At 39.0% G+C, this 14,429-nt stretch overlaps 2 non-coding genes across 2 annotated transcripts; both read left to right on the forward strand.

Annotated features, from left to right (window-relative positions):
* Nucleotides 1-3,638: 3,638 nt before the first annotated feature.
* On the forward strand, nt 3,639-3,779 carry LOC148073489 (U4 spliceosomal RNA). Its single transcript, XR_015712281.1, has one exon. It is a non-coding gene; the product is annotated as a U4 spliceosomal RNA (small nuclear RNA).
* Nucleotides 3,780-14,252: 10,473 nt separating this feature from the next.
* LOC148073490 (U4 spliceosomal RNA) lies at nt 14,253-14,393 on the forward strand. The gene has a single exon (XR_015712284.1). It is a non-coding gene; the product is annotated as a U4 spliceosomal RNA (small nuclear RNA).
* Nucleotides 14,394-14,429: the final 36 nt, after the last annotated feature.

The following is a 14,429-nucleotide window of genomic DNA, read 5'->3' on the forward strand; positions in this document are numbered from 1 at the left end:
AACCGGGCCAAGCTGGACAAGTGTCCAGCTAACACACACACACACACACACACACGGAGATGAAGTGGTGCAGACGAACAATCCAGGCGAGGAGAGAGCGGCGTAGAGAGCAGCCTTGTTTTGGTCCGAGTTCAATACGTCCAAACCTGTTTGTCTAGAGAGTAATGAGGCTGCCGAGTCCTGGCCCGAGTCGGCCCGCGGGATGTCAGCAGCCGGGAAAGGCCAAGCGAAAGCTCTAAATTCACTAAAGTGCTAGAGAAGTTGACTTTGCTGGAACAGATAGGCCGGAGTGGCTGACACTTTGATCAATGCACTTGTGTCTCTGGAATAGTGATCATCTCTTATCACGCCGCTGGCCCGACGCACTCGTTTGTCACGCCCGGATCTCTTCCGAGGGTTCCGACACGACTCACCATAGACTGTTAACTCAGACTCGTTTATGACTCAGCACTCGAGTGTGAAGATGAAGCCAACGAGGAGCGGATGAGAGGTTAAGGGTTCACAGTAGCCTTGTCACGGGGAGGCAGTGCCCTCTGTCGGCCGCCACTTGCATCGTCCAATTTGCTCAGCTAGTACGTTAAAATAATAATAAATAAAATAAATTTTAAAATAATAATCGTTAAAAAAAAAAAAAAATAGATAATTTAAACCTTCAGGCAAATAAATTTGTCTTTACTGAATAATGAAAAAGTACTTTCTCAGCTCAAATATTGTCAAAGATTAAAATCTAGATATTTTACACCAAACTCAAAAGTAACGTTAATGTAGTTTTCATCTTAAATATTGCAATAGTATACAAATATTATTATAAAATGTTTATAATCGTGTGCATATTTTCACTTATTTTTAGCTTTGATGTTAGCATAGCTTAAATGCTAACGAAGAATAGTAGCTTTGGCTGCTGACGCTACGTAAACTTTGTGTCGTTGTACCATGATAATACTAATACTTATTTAAGTAAATACAGCAATATCACAGGAAGAATAGCAGATACAAAAATTTATTAATAGCAGAGTTTTTTGTTTGTTTTTAAAACAAAAAAAAAGTTTTGTTATTATCTCAATAACCTTTATTGACAAACCTGATCATGACAGGATATGAGGCTCACCAAAATCCTAAAATTAAAATCAATAGTCTACGACTAGTATAATAAGATGATAATTAAAACAACATAATAAACTAAGATAACAGAAATAACAATGAAAGTGATTAAATATATCGACAATATCAGATTATAAACTGATAATAATCATGAGGTTATCTGTCTCAGATCTTCTGGCTCATCTTAAAAATGTACTATATCACAGCCACAGATCTGACACCAAATTGTATAGATCACAATAACAATTTAATTTGCAAGATAAATGTTGCCATCTGTGCCACGACATTTGGGATTTTCCTCTCTTGGCATCCACCAACAAGTATCAGATCCTTTTCTGCCAAACCATCCCCCGTCGCTCTCCAACAGGCCACTTATCCAGTTAGAACGTGATGTCAAGAAGTATAACCATATTATTAGAAATGATTTCCTAACATCGTTACGTCCGCTCTGCCCAAAGCTCGAGGGAAAATGACAAAAGACGAATCTCTGCTGTCATCGCTCGACGCTCTGCTTCTTCTCAAGATGAAGTTTCTTTTTGTCAATAACATACATCTGCGGTCACTTCAACCGTCGCTATCTGATGACAACACTGTCAAGTTTATCTTGTCGGCGAGGAAACTGGTGCGTCCTTCTCGAACATCTCACCTGCCGTGTCCTTCATCTCGCCACCGTCTCCTTTGATGACTGCACCTTTCCTGACTCCACATCTGAAGGACAGATGTTTATTAGCGACGACATTATTTAGAAGCGTCACTCGCCAACCTTTCATGTCAGATGTTTTTCTACGTAGCTATAATGGGTTTTATAAAAAAGGCAATCATGCTTATTTTTGTGTTAGCAATTGTTAAATAAAAGGAAAAACTAATATATCCAAAGAATCATAAAAAATCAGTGTTTTTTGTCAAATATTGGACTGGATCATGGTTTAATGATGACCTTGAATGGTTCTTCAGGAACGGTAAAACCAAATCAAGCAATTGTAGCTATTGGTGCTAATAATGCTAATTAGCTGAAAGTGAATTAGCATTTTAAGCTATTTTTCCAATTCTCTTTTCAAGCACGGCAAAAATGAAATAACAGCACATCCTAAAACAGTCTAACTTGTTCAGATAGTACATGATGTCCTCAGTACTTGCCTCACAGAGATATTGTCGTGATAGTTAGCTGATGACAACACTGTCAAGTTTATCTTGTCGGCGAGGAAACCGGTGCGTCCTTCTCGAACATCTCACCTGCCGTGTCCTTCATCTCGCCACCGTCTCTTTGATCGCTGCACCTTTCCTGACTCCACATCTGAAGGACAGATGCAGTGGCTCGCTGAGCTGAGCTGATTAAAACGACTCCTTTGAGGAAGGTTGTTAAAGACCCTGGCTGCTTTGAAACGGCTTCCTGACCTGGCTGGCTGTGCCGCCCACTGACTGAGGACCACGGTCGTGCTGTTGCTGTGTGCGGAGAAGCCACTGAAAGACTTCAGGTTTGGCAGACAACGAACAGAAACGCTCTCATGCAGGCTGAGAATAACCACAAACTGGGAATAGCAGGGTAGAAGCAGTGTGTGGGCTGCTCTGAGCAGAGCGTGTGCATGTGTGCGTGACAGATTGAGAGAAGGTTTTTAACCCTTCAGTGCTTCAATGTATTTATAATAAATATCTAAACTGACATCAACAATCCCTCGATTAAATCTCTTTTTATCTACACAATCTGGAAGATATCATGTTGAATATGAAGGATGACAGGAAGTCATTCAATAACAAGACTGAATAATAGTTTTTAGGCATCAGTCTTAATGTTTGGATGCTTCTGAACCAAGGAGAGGGTCACATTCTGAATGTCACCCATGTTGACCCCCTAATACCGAACCTATTCCACCTTGCTGACCACAGAGGATAAAGGGAACTAGGAATGGGGGTCTTCATCCAGCGGGAATTAATCCGATTATGCAGAGACAGCCTGTGTTTGCTCAGCATTGAAGATGGTCCGATCAGATGTTCCGGATGGATTTTGACCAAAGAATTGGGGTCAAAAACTGAAAGTACTTCTTTGAATATGTTTATCCTTTCTATCCTGATGGATCTATGTGTACTTTGTTCTTCTGTGTGGTGACTGGAACCCTAATATCCCAAATTATTTTTTCAAAGGGATCAATGAAGTGAAATCTATCTATAAACTTAAATAAAAACTACACTTTGCAACATGTCATATGCCAGACTAGTGTACTGACGTAATCATCTACTGGCTCTTGTGGCAGAATCACGAAGGACCGACAAGTACGAAGTGTTGTGCATTAGCCAGTGTAATGAAAGGTTTAGGTTTTTCAATTGTCACAGAAATTTGATTCTTCGAAATCCAATCATTAGGGCGAGAATGAAGAATGCTAATGGATCCATTCAGGACAAACAATGCCTTTTGTTGTGTGTTTGATTGGCTTATTGTTGTGCTAATAAGTTAGTTGTGGTGGTAGAGGACTTCTTTTTAGCACCGTGACTGAGAGATGTGAGCCTGAGACTCTGGTGAGACACATTGCAGTGACATCACTAGCTTTGCGCAGTGGCAGTATCGTAGCCCATGAGGTCTATCCGAGGCGCGATTATTGCTAGTTGAAAACTTTACCCAATACCCCGCCATGACGACTTGAAATACAGTCGGCTACGGCAATTTTTGGCAGTCTCTACGGAGACTTTTGTACTGTATAATACAATTACTTATAGGATCTCCAATTAACCATTTAGCCAGGAATTTCCTCTAACTATTACACCTCCATAGTTTCTGTCTTAGCCTAGATTTACTGTAAACCAGTAACCTAAGACTATGTTAAAAACATCAATATGTGCTTTAATAATAAACATCAGTTCGGTTGCCCTTTGAGAAAATCTAATTCCTATCATGTAGCATATTAGACTGCTGATGAGTGCTGTCTCTCAAAATGTGCTATTCTCCAAGTACACTGTAAAACAGGGCAGTTACTTGAGCAGTGCTCAAATGTGGACAGGGTAGTACTGTCTTAAATCAAACTCTGCTGCTACACACTAACAGGAAATTACTGCTTGTTTTACTACTTTTTAACACTGATTGCAACCAGTTGAAACACTGACACTTGACAGCACTTTTCTCCAATTAAAACAATTTACTAAGTTGTGTTTCATTGTGTTATTATTATTGTTTTGCAGTAGAATTAGTGTTTTCTCGAGACATTTACGCCGGTATTTGCTCCGAATACATGTCGTCAGTGAGGTAGCTTCCGTTTAGCGCCATCTACGTCACTAAGATGGAGGCTGTTGATGGTGTAAAGTGTCCAGACTTAATTTTCTGGCCGTTTGAGTCATAGACATATTTATACATAGGCACCGCATCGACTGCTGCCGCCCACTAGTGCGTTGTGTATACAGGGCGGCCATCTTGGTACAGTGCCACTCGTTCCTACAGTGCATTACTTCTCTAGAAGAATAATGTGTTTACACTATAAAAGTGATCATAAATCGCTTATTTATCAAGCTTTTTTCGCCGGGTTTGTTTTTCAAACCTCAGACCAGATAGATATACGTTATTAGAAGTACCTCCCTTCCTGCAGTTGTTAATGCGCCACTGCCTCTGATGGCACTGTACCAAAATGGTGGCGCTTTATACACATCCGTCTACAATGGATTCGGTGTCTATGTATACACGTCTACAGTTTGAGTGCACCAATTGAGTGCTCATTGCGCAATACGTTTTCGCACACTGCTCATCGGGACGCACTTGTGTACTCATAATGTTAAGTGTAAGTGCAGAAGTGTGCGATTGGGACTCATCCCAGGATATTTGTCCGCCAAATTACTTCCAGGTACTTCACTACTTAAAATACAATCAGGAGAAGCAATTTTTTGTCCTACAGAGAGTAACTTTCTGATAAATAACAAGTCACCCTGCAGATAGTTTACCAAATCTTCTGAATGATATATGTTTTCCTTTTCATTGAATTGATCTTAATATTCGTTATCATTGTCAAATTTATCAGATTTTGAATTGTAACTCTGAGTTTGGTAAAAAAGCCTAAATGCGGAAATTAATTTTACTTTAAATATTGTTGTCATTTTTGGTAGGACTGTTGACTGTAGGACTAGTGATCCTTCTCTATGAATTTCAGTTGTTTCTTTTAATCTTTATTATTCAAAGTACTATCTAAGCTCAAAGATAAATTGTACCAAACAAAAAGTAACATTAATGTATTTTTCATCTTAAATATAGCAATATTATAACAAATATGTCTATAAAATGTTTCTCATAGTGTGCATACTTTAACATAAGTTTTAGCTTTGGTGCTAGCATAGCTTAAATGCTAATGAGGAAGAGTAGCTTTGGCTGCTAAAGCTAAGTAAACTTTGTGTTGTCGTACCATGATAATACCAATAAGTATTTAAGTAAATACAGTGATATCACAGGACAAATGGCAGAGAAAAAATAAATTGATTGCAGAGTCGTTTAGTTTTTAAACAAAAAATACGAATTGTTATTAGCATCATTTCAATAATACAAAAAAAAAAAAGAGATAAAAAAGTTTGAACATTTGAGATGTTGAATTCGAACAATCAAAATTCACTGATCGAAAAGGTTCATTTTGTTGAAAATACCTGGTTCCCCTAAAAAATAAAATTGAAGAAATGTTTTCTTTCTGCTTGACAGCCCCAAATGATAGTCACAGAATCTAACCTGGTCCCTTTGGAAATTCATCTTGCCACCCTTGCCTTAGGCAGTCGAACAATGATGGCTTTTTTTCCATATATTTTCCACTTCTATTATTACCAAATATATATTTGAAGTGGTTTCATCGCTATGGGCGTGACAAGGGGGCAACGGAGACCATGTGGTCGATGTGATCGAGTAGTTCGTCTGTGAGATCTGATTAAAGAAATAAGATGTTTTAAAGTAAGTAATGGTTATTTGTAAAGCGCCTTTCTAGACCAGGATCACAAAGCGCTTTAACAATCAACAAACAATATACATTTAAAATACATACTTTAAAATATGAAGACACATAAGACAAACACAGGAGTCACAGCAAATCAGGGAAAAGCACAAATAAAAATGTCTTAAGATGTTTCTTGAAGGAGTCAGTAAATCATCAAACACAGAGGGAGATCGTTCCAAAGTTTAGGAGCAACAGTCTGGAAGGATTTCTCTCCTCTGGTCCTGAAGCGTGTTCAGGAACCATCAGTAGATTCTGATCCACAGACCTCAGAGACCGAGCTGGGGTGTAAGTCTGGATCAGATAACTGAAGGAAGGTCTGACCATGAATAGATCTGAAAGTAAGAAGCAGAATTTTAAAATGGATCCTGAAAGAAACTGGCAGCCAGTGAAGAGTTTTATGGATCGGAGAAATGTGAGTTCTTCTACTAGAGCGGCTCAGAATTCTGGCTGCAGAGTTTCGCATTAACTGCAGGTGAAACATCTCTTTCTTGTTTAGATGCCAAAATAAACTGTTACAATAGTCTAAACGAGGATTGCCAGAAAGAATCAGGTAAATACAACATAACATGTCGAGGTGAAACCAAAGCATTTTATCTGGATCTCAACTTCGTTCCCCTCCTGGGCCGTGTTGTTTTGTAGCAAACTAAAAGCCACAATGTGAGATATTCGTCTTGTCTTATCTGATGTCCCCCTGCTCTGGCCGGCCTGTCGCTTCGGCCAAGAAAAATGTGATTGTTTTCCTCCCGCTGCTCATAAACAATCTAATCTGGGCTCACCCTGTATTGTCCAGGTGGCCTCAGTCGGGTCCAGAACACTCTGAGTAGCAATAAATGTCCTTAAGGAGGCTGATGTGATGCAGTCCAGATTACAGGCTGGCCTGTGGACCTACGGCGACACACACTCGTATAGGTAAACAAAGACACACATCATCTATTCTCCTCTGAGACGCTCTTGTTTGTCCTTGACAGGGTCTGCAAATAAGTGATTAACAGGGGAAGCAGGTCTGGACAGAATCGGCCACCGACTCACCGACCAACATCCAAATAGACTTATTAGACTCGCTGACCTCGTGGTTTTCTTCCACCGCTGATTGACGGACGGGGGAGAAAACGTCTCCCAGCATGCTGAAGGCTTTTGGATCGCAGCTCCATGTGGATTGCCAGCAGCTTGTGCTGGATAACGGAGGCAGCGAGGCCATCTGTTAGTCTCTATTTTCATTCCTCTGCCCACCAGTGAGTAGAACCGGAGCTTCTGCTGCTCAAAGTCTTCAACAGGTCCAGTCACTGCATGTTGGACCTCTTGTCCTGCTGGTAGTAAGACAAAAAAACGTTAGTAAAGACAATATTAAATGTGTTCAATGTGTCCTAATCTGCAAAGATTTTGCGACACTCAAATAGTGTCACAGCATGATCTGGAGCTTGTAATCCATGTGTTTGTATCTTCTCGTTTAGACTATTGTAACAGTTTATTTTGGTGTCTTAACAAGAAGGATCTGTCTCGCCTGCAGTTCATACAAAACTCTGCAGCAAGAATTCTGAGCCGCTCTAGTAGAAGAACTCACATTTCTCCGATCCATAAAACTCTTCACTGGCTGCCAGTTTCTTTCAGGATACCTTTAAAAATTCTGGTTCTTACTTTCAGATCTATTCATGTTCAGACCTTCCATCAGTGATCTGATCCAGACTTACACCCCAGCTCGGGCTCTGAGGTCTGTGGATCAGAATCTACTGATTGTTCCTGAACACGCTTCAGGACCAGAGGAGAGAAATCCTTCCAGACTGTTGATCTTAAACTTTGGAACGATCTTCCTCTGTGTTTGATGATCTACTGACTCCTTCAAGAAACATCTTAAGAACTTTTTATTTGTGCTTTTTCTTAACTTTCTTTAAGTATTTATTTTAACTGTAAATTGTTTTTGATTGTTAAAGTACTTTGTGAACCTGGTCTAGAAATGCACTTTACAAATAACCATTACTTACTTACTTTATCGACACTACTTTCGAGTAATACGAAAGGCCACCAGGACTAAACTTCTAATAAAAATAAATAACATGGACCAATATTTATTTTTAATAATAAGAATGATATGCATAATTCCAACCTTTAAAAGTCAGGGACAACAACTGCTGTATTTGTTGTGCATGTTTTCTTTTTTTTTCTTTATGTTAAATTAAAAAACTTTTTTTTTAAGAGCTCAATTGTGATTTTTGTTATTAATAGAACGTGCCAGGCGTCTATGGAAGTAAATCAGTGCCTTCAGATTATCTAATGGTTTACATTTCAATTTAATTTTTTTTTTTTATTAATTGAACATTATTTCATATAATTTAAATCTTGGTCTTTTTAATTAAATATAAAAATGTTGGTATAATATTGCCACCAAACGAAATAAAAAATATTCAATTAGTGGAATTAAAATATTAAACCTTATGTGTGTAAAGAAAAAAAGCATCATTTTGGAAATGTTCTAATCTTTAAGTAAAATATTTCAAAATGAAAAAACGAGTTCTACCTTTTTAATGTAGAAAGCAATAAAGACAATTGCTAAGACAACAAATTAAACATTTCGTAAAAACATTATTTGGATAATAAAAAATATATATAATAGATAAAAACATTGAAATTTTGAATTCAAAGAATCAAAGTTCTGATGGCAAAAGATCTGCAATTGGGATTTATCCTGGTAACAATTATTGCCACTTGAAATCTTATATTAAATGATGAGGGAATAATGGCTTCACTCCTCCACTAGCCAGCTGTAATCACGCCTCGCTTTGTTTATACAACGAGTCCCTTGGAGGTGGAGACTTCTGGGATTGATGACATGCAGTGAAAAACATTCACCAATTCACCGATTTACCAATCACCGCAGAGTCGGTGTGGTTATGGTCAACAAGATTGAATCTTCAGAAAAAACAGAGTTTGCAGTGGGCGGAGCTTAAGATCATTTTCTAAAGTCAATATTTCAATGAAAAGATAGTTTTGTACAAACATACCCAACCTGATGATACAATAGAGTCACACATCATAACAACACACACACAGATACACACTTTAGTTCTACTTCAATGGGCCAAAATATTATTTTATTTTGTACTGCCACCACACAAGAAATTACCATGTTGTGTTTACAACACTAGCAATAAAAGTTTCTGATTCTAAATGTACTTTAGAAATAAAGAGTAATAGTTGTCTCTGCTTTGTTGTCCTTTGAGGAAAGCTAAAATGCTATCATGTACTTTTCTCCGTCACATTACTTTCAAGGGCTTTTGGTAAATCCAAATGTATCAAACAGTAAACAATTTTCAATTTTCTTGTTTTGTGTTTGAGTGGTTCTATGTCGAATGTTTAGGTCCTTACATTAAAAAGTAATATTAGAAACAGGATCATGTTTGGGTCGCCTCGAGTTTGGGGAAACACGGCCTTTGTTGGCGAGGATGAAACAGAGGCTGCCAGGATTCGTTTTAGATTACCTGGTGTAATCCCCTTATCTGCCTACTTACCTGTCCCAGACACTGATCCCGGCTTCATTGGTGTGACATTCTGCCGGGAACAAATCCTCGTCTAATGTGTCAGCCCCGGCAAGCTATAACACCTGGAACGCCGTTCGCTTATCTGCCGAGCACCCGAGAGCGCCGGCGTTATCCCACATGAGCCCCGACAAGTGAAAAGGCCCGGAATATCTGGCAGAGTGACATTACAGTCTGTCATGAAACCGAAATACTCAATGAATATAATTACAGACGGCTTACGACCCGATCGAAGTACGGGTCAGCGGATTCTTACTTTACTACCAAGCTTTAGCTCGGAATATAACTGCTACTGTGTTTGACTAACTATTATCATTAATAAATGATTCATCTTTTTACATGTCGGAGAACACTTGAGCTCCAGAAAATACTTCTTAGGCATAAATCAATTTGACGTCATCAATCAAAACACAAGCTAAAGATAAGAGATAGAAGAAGGTGAAATGAATTTAATCCTTGTTTAAGCCTTCTACTGTAGAATGAGTTGTCATTTAAAGTCGTACGCTTCTCTCTGCAGGATCATTCGCTCAGGGTTAGCGTTAGCGTCTTGATGCTCCAGAGTAAGTAAGTAAGTAAGTAAGTAATATTTATTTATATAGCGCTTTTCGAGACCAGGGTCACAAAGCGCTTAAACAATTAAAACAATACTCAAAAAAGTACATACTTTAAAGATCAAGATAATACTGAGAACAACACAGGAGTTCGAGAAATTCAAGGAAAAGCCTGAACAAATAGAAAGGTCTTAAGATGTTTCTTAAAGGAGTCAGTAGACTCCATCAAGCGCAAAGAGAGAGGAAGATCGTTCCAAAGCTTAGGAGCAACAGCCTGAAAAGATTTCTCTCCTCTGGTCCTGAGCCGTGTGCGTGGAACCAAAAGTAGATTCTGATCCACAGACCTCAGAGACCGAGCTGGGGTGTAAGGCTGGATCAGATCAGTGATGTAAGGAGGAGCCTGACCATGAATAGATCTGAAAGTAAGAACCAGAATTTTAAAGTTGATCCTGAAAGAAACTGGAAGCCAGTGAAGAGTTTTAAGGACCGGAGAGATGTGAGTTCTTCTACTTGAGCGGGTCAGAATTCTCGCTGCAGAGTTCTGAATCAACTGCAGACGAGACAGTTCCTTCTTGTTAAGACATGAAAACAAACTGTTGCAATAGTCCAGACGAGAAGAAACAAACGCATGGATTACAAGCTCCAGATCATGTTCCGACAACATTTTCCTAAGTTTAGAGATTTTTCTCAGTTGAAGGAAACAGTTTCTGGTCAGTTTTCTGCAATGTCGAACAAGAGACATGTCTTTATCAAATACAACACCCAGGTTTCTCAGGCTCAGTTTGACAGACTGACCTAAGTCACCCAAGTACTGACTCAACCCTGGAATCTTATCATCAGGAGCAATCACCAGTGTTTCAATTTTGTCCACATTTAGCTGTAGAGTGTTTTCACTCAGCCATTGTTTGATTTCTAGCAAACAATTGACTAAGCTGTTCAGCCTCTGGGGTTCAGTTGGTTAAAAGAGCAGTAGAGCTGGATGTCATCAGCAAAAATGTGATAAGAAACATCTGGAAATCTCTGAATGATTTTACCGAGGGGAATCAAGTACAGCAAAAACAATAAAGGACCCAGAACAGAACCTTGAGGGACTCCACACAACAAATCTGCCGATTCAGACCTCATTTGATTGGCAGATACACTAAAACTGCGCCCAGAAAGGTAAGATGAGAACCATTCTAACACAGTCCCACTTCATCCCTCAGTCTTCTCAGCAGGATCTGGTGATCAACTGTGTCAAAGGCTGAGGACAGATCCAAGAGAACCAGAACAGTGAATTTACCAGAGTCAGCCGACATCATGATGTCAATGGACACTTTCAATAAAGCTGTCTCAGTAGAGTGATGTTTACGGAAGCCAGACTGAAACTTCTCATGGATGTCGCTCTGATCCAGGAACAAAGACAGCTGCTCAGACACCACCTTCTCCAAGATCTTGGACAAGAAAGGGAGCTTAGAAATAGGCCTGAAATTACTGAGGTCAGTTGGGTCTAAGCCTGGTTTTTTGAGCAGAGGCACCACAATGGCATGTTTAAATGCATTGGGAAAAACCCCTGTGGAAAGGGAGAGGTTCACCATATTGGTAACCCAGGGGCCAATTACATCAAATACTTTGATAAAAAGCCTACACGGAAGGACGTCATCTGAGCAAGAGGAGGGTTTCATCTTGTTCACTACTGCCGAAATATCACCCAAAGATACAGCAGTGAAGGAGGACCAAGAGGAGGAGAGGGGCTCAGAGACAGTAGGGGTTCCAAACAAAGGGGGAGAGATTTTCTCTTTGATCAATTTAATTTTGTCAATGAAAAATCTCAACAATGCATTGCTGTCAGCTTCACAGAAGACAGGCGTGATTTGAGGAGCAGGAGACACGAGAGAATTAATCGTGTCAAACAAAACTTTGGGTTTTTTCCTATTTGCTGCTACCAGTTTTCTGATGTAATCAGATCTAGCAGTTTCTACCATCTCATTGTAAGAAGTCATCAGATCCCTGAGGTGAAGTCTATGCACCTCAAGTTTAGTGGACTTCCAGAGACGCTCAGTCTTTCGACAAAGTCTCTTCAGACTCAGGAGATCTTCATTTGTCCAAGGGCACCGTTTTTTCTGAATTTTCAAGTTCGATTTAACAGGTGCCACTTGATCCAGTATTTCAACACAATGGTCAGTGAAACAGTGAATCAAACTGTCCACGTCTGGGCAGTCATCAAAGGAAAGACGGTCAAACATAGCAGAAAAACTGTCTGCAGTATCGGCTGAGATGACACGCCTCTGAGACCTAACTTTCAAAGGCTTAGGTTCAGGGATGAAGTCCAGGTTAAACAATACAAGAGAATGATCACTCAGATGGACATCATGTACAGATACATTAGAAATGTCCAGGCCAAGAGTAAAAACTAAGTCTAAAATGTGGCCTTTTTGATGAGTGGGTTCAGAAACATGTTGCTCAAAATTAAAGGCTAAAGGTTAGGTTAAAGTTAAAAGTTCTTTAGCAGAACAAGATGTGACATCATCAACATGAAGATTAAAGTATCCAAGAATAAGGACAGATTCCATTTGAATAATGGAAGATAAGAAGTCACTAAAGTCTTTCAAGAACATCGCCGCAGGACCAAACCTGTCATCATGACATGAAAGAGTCAAACATGTTATCATGTTTATGCAGTAAAAAGAACTAGTTAAGGTGCCTTTACGTTTAAATTCAAATGAGAAACTACTTTATTAATCAATTTTAGTTGCAGCTCCCTGTGTTCACATCGTAGAATACAGTGGGTGAAGTAAAAGTCTAAAATGTCAAGGTAACCAAATTATCAGAAGTAAAAAATACAATCTACAAATGTATACATTTTCTGTAAAAAAAAATGTAGGTATAAATATTTTGAAAAAATGTAAAGCACACAACGTCAATTTAAAATGTTTAATAAATGATGATTTAAGTCAAAATACACGTGAAACAAAAAATACTTTTATTTTGAAATCCAAGATTCAGTTGAACGAGCTTAATGTAAATCATTAGGTTAATGAAAAACAAAACAAAAAATAGTATTTCATATTTTTTCATCAGCCACGTACTTTTATTATTGTTTGATATTTAAAAGAATGCTTTTAATATTTAACGTTTAAGATGCCAATTGAAGACGCCATTTTAGATTCGAGGACCATGAGGAACCCCATTAACAGGTGTCCGAGCTCACGTGTTGGATTTACTTACTTTTGTTACCTTTTTTTCGCGAGGACATTCGGATTAAGACGTTTGGACGGTTCTTCATTTGGATGACCTCGAGACTACGCAAGAAAAAACGGTAAGAAAAACCTTTAATAAACTTTTTTTTGGAGGATAAAACGGGCCTAGCTTAAATATAAAATGCCCGAAGTCAAAGGTGTCGTTTCGCGGGAACTATTGTTACGTCGCTGTGGTCTTTCATACGTTTTTTTGCGTTAAGAACATGTTGAGAAACAATATTTTTAAAATATTTATTAATTTGTTTCGACACGAAATTTGTAACGAGTGACTATAACTTGCTGTGACGTCACTCCTCTTCATGCTAACTAGCAACTTATCAAAACTACACCGAACTGTTATTATTTGACTGGAATTTTGAATTAAACAGTATTAAAACAGTGAAAATGGTATTAAATACAAGTAACTTTCTAAAGTTAATGAATCGTATGAAGTTGCTTTCGCGGTACATGGCGACATCTTCTGGTGGATATTGGAGTTTGCAGAATCTTAGTTTCGAGTGTTTTAAAGAAGTAGTTAAAGTGTCATATAAATGAACAAAACATAATGAAAATGATTACAAATGTTACGGAATTATTTTAAATGTCGGTGTAGTAACTGTTGTTTTATGGAAGTAAACGTAGTTGAGTTTATTTTTTCTGATTTGTTTCCCTGAACCGCCTGTTGTCTGCTGGTGAAGGCGTTGCGCCGTCCCATGATGCAGCGCGGCTGTTTTACTTCGATCATGAAGTGGAATTAAGCTCGTGAGAATGAGCTATAATGGCGGTTGAACGTATCGTGAGCTCGAGTGTCTCGCCCTCGACGGTGTCAGTGTCGCGGGTCCCAATCACCGTCATGTAGCTCGACGTGTGGCTACATGCGGTCCCTAGCGGTGCTATGCTAACGTTAGCTTTGCGCAGTGGCAGTATCGTAGCCTATGAGGTCTATCCGAGGCGCGATTATTGCTAGTTGAAAACTTTACCCAATACCCCGCCATGACGACTTGAAATACAGTCGGCTACGGCAATTTTTGACGGTCTCTACGGAGACTTACTCTCGCTGTTTACTATAAATCCATCTTAAAT

The sequence above is a fragment of the Callionymus lyra genome, chromosome 8 (assembly GCF_982586985.1).
Source record: "Callionymus lyra chromosome 8, fCalLyr1.hap1.1, whole genome shotgun sequence".
Taxonomy (NCBI): domain Eukaryota; kingdom Metazoa; phylum Chordata; class Actinopteri; order Syngnathiformes; family Callionymidae; genus Callionymus; species Callionymus lyra.